At 44.2% G+C, this 8,118-nt stretch overlaps 1 non-coding gene across 1 annotated transcript; it reads left to right on the top strand.

Annotated features, from left to right (window-relative positions):
* Positions 1 to 8,011: 8,011 nt before the first annotated feature.
* LOC122082911 lies at positions 8,012 to 8,118 on the top strand. The gene has a single exon (XR_006141451.1). It is a non-coding gene; the product is annotated as a small nucleolar RNA R71 (small nucleolar RNA).

Genomic DNA, 8,118 nt, shown 5'->3' with positions numbered 1-8,118 from the left:
TCATGCTGCTAGTTTCCGCCTCACTAGCCCTTGACTGTTCTACTGCTAAGGCCTTTCCTTTATAGTCTTTTCCACTCCAAATCTCCATCACATTGACACGTTTCTTTGCAATAATCTTGGTGGGATAGCAGTCTTCATCATCACTATTTGTTAGGGTGATTATCCTGACCATAGAGTTGTCCTCCTCTTCTGATTCTTCTTCTTGGCTTGGAGTGGGAGGTTGAGGCCCTCCACAAATATCCATAGCCCTAGCTCGCACTTTCTTAACTGCATTGGAAAGCCTTGCAACTGTTGTGTCTAACATCTTTGCCAGTGTGGTATGTCCCCCTATTCTTTCAAGGACCTTCAACTGCTCGATATAGCATTGCTCACCGGTGGCTATTTCACCTAACATTTGATCAATTTCGTCAACCTCAAGCTTGATGTCAATCAAATGATTATAGACGTAAGCCATGTGCTCTGCTATAGGGTTCCCTTAACCCTCAAATTTGATCTCATATCCTTCACTATCTTCTTAATCTGACATAGAATCATCTCCCCCCATGCATAGGGAAGGGTGAATGCCACCTGTTGGATTAGCTATTAGGTCGTCACCACTAATAGCATAAACTGAGAAACACGTCGGATGTTCTGGTGAGTAATATTTTGACTCATCATCATAATCATTATACCAAGGCCCTTAGTAGTCATCCTAGTTTGGATAACCATCATCTTCCTAAGATTCAGAGTCAACTCCATCATTCTCATCCTCGTGCTCATCATCCTCTGTATCACTCCCTCTATGGATTAGGGAGACATGCTCTTTGATTTGTTCTCCTACTGACAATGCTATTACAGCCCTAAGGAGATCATCTATAACTTCTTCAATTACTTCTGGATTACTTTCTGAAGATGCAGCGGGCTGAATTAGAGAAGTGGGATCACTCTCCTAGTCTTCCCCTAATTCATTTACTGACCCTGTTGATGAAGTCATCTTTGGGGAATCTGGTAGTGCAAACATATCCTTCCTATCATACCCGTCCATCCATCCTTCTTTTAGGTTATATACTGAACCTTGAGAATGGGATTGGTATAAGGGTGATAAGGGATATAAAGTGGGATGGTATGAAGATGATGTAATGTGAGAGGTAGGATATAAAGATTGGGGGTGATAGGATGAGGAGGTTCCTTCACTTTGATGGTGGGGGGAAGGTTGATTATATGGTGGAGGCTGATAATATGGTAAAGGTGGAAGGTACAGTGGGGATTGGTAATGTGGTGCAGTGGATTCTTCTGTTGATGAGGAAGGATGAATGGCGGGCACCCGATCTTCTTCTTCTGAGAGTCCTTATGACTCCATCCCTTTGACTCATGAGTTTCCTGTAAGCATGGGCATTCATATGATTCTTCCGAGCTCTAGGTACAATGATTTGAGTAGGGTCACTCTCTATGGTTTCTTCATCCAGATTGTTCACATGATTAGGGAGTGGATTGGTATTGACATTGGGAGGCTGCTTTACCTTGACCTCAATGGTTCCATTATCTACCAAGTCTTGAATTGCATGTTGTAGACCCAAACATATTTTAGTGTTGTGTCCCTTCTGAATGTGATTGGCACAATATTCATGATCCCTATACCATGTTGGAGGAGGGTTGCTGATTACTCTTGGGGCCACTGTCCCTAGTAATCCCTGTTTCTTTAACATCTCATATGTTGCTGTTACTGGCATTCCCAAATCAAAAAATTACCTTCTTGGACGTGGGGCCTTCTGGGAGGGTGCATCTACTTATATTATGAAGGTCTATGAAGAAGTGACTGGTGAGACTTACTACTGAACCGTACTCACCATACTAGTTTCCAGACTCTTTCCACATCCGACTCGGGTGTTCTTGCTTGCATCTTGGGAGGATCCTTGATACTTCCCTTAGGATTCTGTTTTCCACCCATGTGCCGGTGGCTATTAAGGCATCAAAAGTTTGCAAATGTTGAGAGTAAAGAACATCATAATGGTGTTTTGATAGGTTTTCTATCAATGTCTCCACTTGCTCTGCTTCTGAAGGCCGATTTGCCATCTTTACGGTCTTATCTCTGAACCTCATCAAGAAGGTGATGAATCCTTCTCTAGACTGTTGCCTTAAAGTCTCAAGCTCTCGTTGCTTCACATCCACTTCGGTGTTATATGAGTACTGTTTGGTAAAGGCTTTCACCACTGTCACCTAATTTTGAGTTTGAGATGTCTCGAACTGCCTGAACCACCTTATGGTGGCCCTAAGAGGGTTAGCATGAAGGCTTGCCCCATCTGATTATTTGCAAGTTGCCACATTTGGTGATGCTGAGGAAGACTTTGAGATGAGCCTTGGGTCTCATGACCCATCAAACCTATCAGTTTGCCACTTGAATTTTTTGGGAATTCTTACCCCGAAGAAGAAACTCATTTCCTCTGAATCCACTGCTTGGCCTTCCGAGCTTTTTTTCCGCTTGAATTATGTTCTCCAACTTCTCTAACTGCTCTTTGAGTTTTCTTTCTTTTTCCATCTCTGGAGGCTCAATCTGGACATGTACTACAAATTCCTCTTCCTCATCTTCAATCATTACCCTAGGGGGAGGGACCCTGGATAGGTTCCCCGTTGACTATTCAAACGGGCAGGTGAAGATTCTCTTTGACCGGTTGGTTTGACATGTTTTGGTTCTCCTGAGTCAACTTGGGAAGAGTTCCCATGATAACCTATAGCTCCATTCTATTCCACATCTCCTGTAGCCAGTGCCGGCTCAAATCTGGGAGGATTCTAAAGTGCGTCCAAGATTTGAGCTATTCCTCTCTTAACTTCACCCATTTCTGTTTGTAAGGTCTCCAGTGGATGGACCCAGGCCTATTCGGGTGATTCAGAGTCATGTGGATCCATACTAACTGGGCTATAATCACTCGGTATTAGACAATCTCAGAGAGATAACGGAGGTGACACTGGACTTAGGTGAGTCAACCAATTACCTTAACTCGTCCAAAGGGACTGCAGAGAATACTTAAGATGTGGAATTGTGCCTGAACCAAAAATGGCTTATTTTAGGATTCTTGAATTCCCAACCCCTTGTTCACATATTCACTAAATTAACAACCAATGATTCATCCAAAGTTAGTCTGCTTAATGAGAGGGGGTGGATAGGGTTTGATGACCCTGGTCCACCCACTGTCATAAGTGGGAAATTCATACAAATGGCTTGTCGAGAATATTCCCATAAGACATTCCATATAATAAAGTCTTGCTTTCCTTGCTCTTTTCCCCACTAGGTGTCCTTCCTCCTGATTTTTCTTGGGACTTCTCAGGACTTGACGCGACTCTGACGGGATTGCCCTTGAGTCACATATCTGAACATTCTTCTTAAGGACGAGGGACACCTTTTATCTGAAACCCACATAGGAAAGAAATTCTTTATGCTAGGAATATAATGTAGGAACATTCTTTTTCAAGACCGCAAACAAGTTCTACAAATACCTTGTGGCACTCCTAGCTTCTTCATCTATTTCCTACTTGATGCGAGCATGGGATGGATGCAATAGGACTGACAAGGCTTCCTTGACAGGATCTATATACGCAAGGTACATGATCCTTTTGATATATCCATAGGTACAAGATCAAGGGGGTGACTTCCTTGCCCATTACTCATGACTACACACAAGGTTAAGCAATTGGCCACAGGGTGGTGGAATCATGAGTGATTGTGTGCAAAAGTGTAATGTAGGGTAACCATCATTTGATCTCAAAATGCTGTAAAGTGCATGGACCTCTCCGAGGATGCTGGCACAATTATGGACATCCTCGCCATTTGATGATGTATTCAATCTTAGAATGTCATAAAGTGCACGGACCTCCCTGAGGGTGCTGGCACAATTACTACATCCTTGTCGTTTGACAATACCTTCCACTCTCATACAAGAAGTGGCTATCATTTGCTCTCAGAGTACTTAGTATGTCAAGTATTGACCTCCCTGAGGGTGCGAGCATGACAGGGAGTAACCTCGCCAAATGATTTCACTTCGAGCATGATGCATGATGCTGTTGGTGAATCCAATTACAAACATGGGGTTAATCAAACATGTTTTCAAACGAATGTAGTGGTAGAAAATATTCTTGCATTTAATGGTAGCATCTAGTGTCGGAAGCTTGACATTCTTTCCTAGTGGAGTCGCTATTGTGAGGGTAGCGACCAAAGATGCCTCCACCCTCTTTGTGAAAAGAGGCTTGGCGTCGATTCCATCCTCTCTGCTTTCTTTCTCTTTTTATGAGGAGGAGTGTGTCCTGTGTGCTTTACTTACGGCTCTCACACCGCTATATTACCACTCGGAGATACGTAGAGGCCTATTCGCAAGAGTATAAAGTTCATCATTCAAGATGGAGATTTGAAGATGGTCCAATACGGGGATCAGGATTATACAAAAGGGTTTGGCGTCACCACCTAGGATTATGGGCCTAGGACCCAGGGGTGCACCCAATTCCAGAGAAAAGGGCCCAAAAGTTGGTCTGGTCCAGAGATTTAGGGTAAGTGTCAGGTTACAGAGTTGGGAAGGTGTTAGGCACCCAATTTGCCTGGTTCAACTAGTCTTCCCACTAAATGCTTAAGAATGAATATTTTCCACGATTATTACTATTCCACATGCATGGCTAATTATCACAAATATATACATTGACCAAATTTAAACTACTATGTACATTAAAACAAGGTTTATTAGATATCTACATTATACTTAAATGAGGAGAGAGATTATACCTGAATTTGACCCCCGTTTCGGGTTAAGAGGGGTGAGCCCCTGATTAGTACCAGCTCGAACTGTCTTTTGTGCTCTCCTGGCTCAAGGGAAGATGGTCTTAACCTTCAACTTCCTTTCTTGAGAGATGCTGATTGTGATGGTATGCGGACAGGGTTCGGGCTAGGAATGGTTACTTTCGGATTTGAATTCGGAGAGAGCTTCAACTAGGGAAGGCTATTTCTAGATTTGGATTCAGATAGAGCATCGGCTAGGGAAGGCTATTTCCTGGCTTAGGATGAGGTGGCACCCCGACAGAGCTTTCGTTGGGGATAGGCTATGGGAGGGCTAGGTTGAGGTGGCACTCTGGTAGAGCTTCTGCTAGGGATAGGCTAGGGGAGGGCTAGGTTAAGGTGGCACTCCGGTAAAGCTTCCGCTGGGGATAAGCTAGGGAAGGGCTAGGCTAAGGTGGCACTTTGACAGAGCTACCGCTAGGAATGGCTATTTCTAGAAAGATTCCAGGGCATTCGGATAGGGCTTCCACTAGGAATTACTATTTTTGGAAAGAATCGAATTGACCTAAAAATGGACTGATGATCTCCAAAGCCCCGAAGAATACTTTAAAGATCCGAATAGAGTTTCGGCTCTTGACAAAGATCTCTCTATAGACCCAAAGAACCTCAAAGGGGGGCATTTCTACTTTGGGTAAAACTCAAGAACACTCAAAGGAGGGGGTTTAAGAACATACTACTTTTGGCAAAAACTGGATCAGACTAAGAACTTGGATTGAAGAACACTTCAAAGATTCGAATAAGATTTTGGATCTTGACAAAGATCACTCTGAAAACCCGAAGAAAATCAAGAGGGGGAGGGGAGGAGAGGAGAGTTTCACTACAAGGGAGTGAGGTGGGATTTTGGTGTGTCAAATCCAAAGGAAGGGAGGGTATTTAAATGTTGTTTCGGCCAATAGGAAAGAGGAAACTTCTTTATCCAATGGACGAAAGGGGGGTTCTTGCCTAAAGTGGGGGATTGGTCTTTTCTACACTAGGTAAAAGAGGTCCTTGGACAAAAATGGGTGGGGAGGGCTTTTGTCCAATGGGTAAAAGAGGGGTTTTTCGAGAGAGATAATCTTTAGTTAAAAAAAGGGGTTTTTTCGTCTTAAGTGGGTGAAGAGGGAATTTATTCACCCATCGGGTCAAGGGAATATCAATCCCAGCCATGGACGACAGTATGCGAGACTGGGCCAAAGTGCATGAGTGTGCAGCGCATGGCGCGTGGGTAATGGCATGGGTAGCAAGCACAGGTATGTATGGGCAGCAATTGACAAAGGGGGCACAGGTATGGGCATCAAGCACAGGCATCTATGGGCAGCAACCAACGCACGTATGTGTGTGGGCTGGCCTACTAGCCAGCACACGCAAGCGCGTGGGCTGGCCTGCTGGTCAACACACAGGTAGCAGGGCATGGGCCCAGGTATGTTCCCACTGGGGAGCGGGGTTGTGCTCATGGGGGCAAGGGCCTATGTCCATGAGGGCGTGGGCCTATGTCCATGAGGGCGTAGGCCTACAGGTAGGGGCGTGGGTCTATGGGTAGGGACGGGGGCTTGTACCCATAAGGGCACGAACCTGTGCCTACAGGAGAGCAAGCCTGCAAGTGGGGGTGCGGGTTTGTGGGCAGGGGCGTGGGCCTATGCCTGCGGGGGCGTAGGTCTACTGGGTGTGGTGCATGGTTGGTGCAGGCTTGGCTGGGGTGGGGTGCATGGCTGGTACAGGCTTGGCTTGGGTGGGCAGCAGCCATGTACCACTGCCATGGGTAGTAGCCATGGGCAGCAGGCATGGCTGCAACCATGCACAGCAAGCACGTGTGCGAGCTAGCCTGCTGGCCAACGCGATTATGGTTTTTTCTATTGACAATTACGGGAGATCCATTGGTCTGATTTTGGCATGCCATATATCGTCGGAATCATATTCTCGAGCACTATCTACCTATATGGTCATCTTGATTTGATTCCTTTAATTATAAAAAGTCAAAATTGGACCCCCTTCTCTCCTGCATATGGTTTCCAAGGTTTCAGGTAGGGAAATGTTTCCATCGTCATCTCTATTGATCAGAAGTTGGAGGTCACGTCCAAGATCCACATTTCATCATAACCAGAGAAGGGTGACAAAATTGGGTGTCTACAAAGCACTGTTAGGGATTTGCTCTTTTTTAGAAGAATCATGTTTGGTTTCCTCAACCAAATCATCTTTAGTTTTAGAAGAATCTTTAGGTTCATCAGACGAACTTAAAACAAAAGGCACACTTGTGTCCTCAACAGAAGGAGAGTTAATAGGAGTAATAGATGGGAAAAATTTGGAACACTCTGTTGGTACTCTCTACAACTCCTAATGGCATAAATGACATTACATTAGTTGGAGGGCCTTTTTTAGGTCTGACCTTGTACTACATTCAGTGGTGCATTAGTTGCTGCTTGTGAACTAATAGGCTGATGATGCCTAGGGTTAGGCTTTGGTTGACAAGGCAACGTTCCTTTCTCCCTCTCACGTAAAATTGAGACAACTTGGGTGAGTTCTCTTGTAAGATTTTGATGGTTTGTCATGAGAGTCATATTCTTTTCCAAATCACTTACTTTACTTGCCTCTTCAGTGTTGGTAAACCCAGGGGGTTGCTGATAAGATGATAGGAGAGGGGGCCTAAGGAAACTAGCTTGAGGTCCTACATTTGGCCTAGGAAAAGTATTTAGGGAAAAAGGTTGTTGTGCAAAGAGAGGCCTTTGGTCCAGATTGACTTTGATTATGGAAATTGGAAGGTCTTGCTTCATTGCCCTGGTTCCAGGAGAAATTTGGGTGATTTCTCCATCCTGGATTGTAAGTGTTACTATATGGATTATTCTGATATAAGGCATTCACACTTTCATTGGAAGTGCCCCCAGAGGTGTTAAGGCATTCTTCCATAACACATCCAAGGGACTGGAACCAATGGCACATCTTAACCAAATTGACCAATGATGGCTCTCTAGGAACAATAGCCTTAATCCTTTTGATTAGGCTATTCAGGTGGGCTTCTTTGGATACTAACCTATTCATAAAATATCATTTTCCTCCTATGGTTCTTTCACTCTCTTGGGTTGACTCCCACTCACGGGTTTTGTCAAATAAGTCAAGTAAGAATTTACATGCCTTTCTTTCATCTGTAAAGGATGTGAATCCCTAGGGAACATAGAATCTATCATTTGTTCAGTTGAATAATCAATACCATCATAAATTATCTGACATAAATGCCATTAGTCTAGGCCATGGTGAGGGCATTCTTGGAGTAGATCCTTGAATCTCTCTATAAGATTGGAAAAAGACTCACTAGGCTTTTGCCTAAACTGAAAGATATCACTTCTAAGCTT

The sequence above is a fragment of the Macadamia integrifolia genome, chromosome 6 (genome assembly GCF_013358625.1).
Source record: "Macadamia integrifolia cultivar HAES 741 chromosome 6, SCU_Mint_v3, whole genome shotgun sequence".
NCBI lineage: Eukaryota > Viridiplantae > Streptophyta > Magnoliopsida > Proteales > Proteaceae > Macadamia > Macadamia integrifolia.
This window is presented reverse-complemented; position numbering and strand designations above follow the sequence as displayed.